Source organism: Epinephelus lanceolatus, chromosome 6, assembly GCF_041903045.1.
Source record: "Epinephelus lanceolatus isolate andai-2023 chromosome 6, ASM4190304v1, whole genome shotgun sequence".
Classification (NCBI taxonomy): domain Eukaryota; kingdom Metazoa; phylum Chordata; class Actinopteri; order Perciformes; family Serranidae; genus Epinephelus; species Epinephelus lanceolatus.
Genome location: NC_135739.1, coordinates 2,455,993 through 2,456,763, shown reverse-complemented (window position 1 = coordinate 2,456,763; position 771 = coordinate 2,455,993).

Genomic DNA, 771 nt, shown 5'->3' with positions numbered 1-771 from the left:
AGGAGCGAACCTGTGCGTCAAGTTGGTGACAGCGTGCTCGCGGCTGATTGGTCAATGCGCGAGTGGGCGGATGTTTTTAGAAAGTACCCACAGGTGGGTGCTTGTGACGTAGTGACGCATGTCTCATGGAGGGAAATCACCTGCCTGAGGGCCTCATTGAAACTAATTACTACTATGTAATATTATTTTACACATTTAATGTTACTAAGAACTTGGGGAACAAGTTTAGATGAGAGAGACATGGCTGAAAAGAGTTTGTGTGAACAGCTCGTACACACGTGTGTTTTCACACAATGATTCAAAATGGTGGCCTGCATGCGGCCTGCTTCTGGTCTGTCCACACACAAATTAAACGTGTTACAAATTAAAACAAACAATAATGTTTTGTTGTTGTTTTTTTTTTTAGCTCACAGCTGCTGAGTCTGCTGACAGTCTACACATGGTGCAGTGAACTGACTCTTATCTGATGTGAAGTCATACAAGGCTGTGGTTGTTTCTGCACTGCGGTGTAGTCAGGGTCAGTCCTGTTATGCAGCAACATTTCTGTCCCTGTAAATCTGTTCCAAATATTTCAGTTAAAATGTGCATATTACATATTCAGAACAAACCCATAAAATTATACAGTATATTATGGTCTTATAAGACGAGCTGCTGAAGTTCAAGCGGAGCATCAGAGTGATGAAGAAAGGTGATTGAAGTGACTTTGAACGTGGCATGGTTGTTGGTGCCAGACGGGCTGGTCTGAGTATTTACTGGGATTTTCAGCACAAC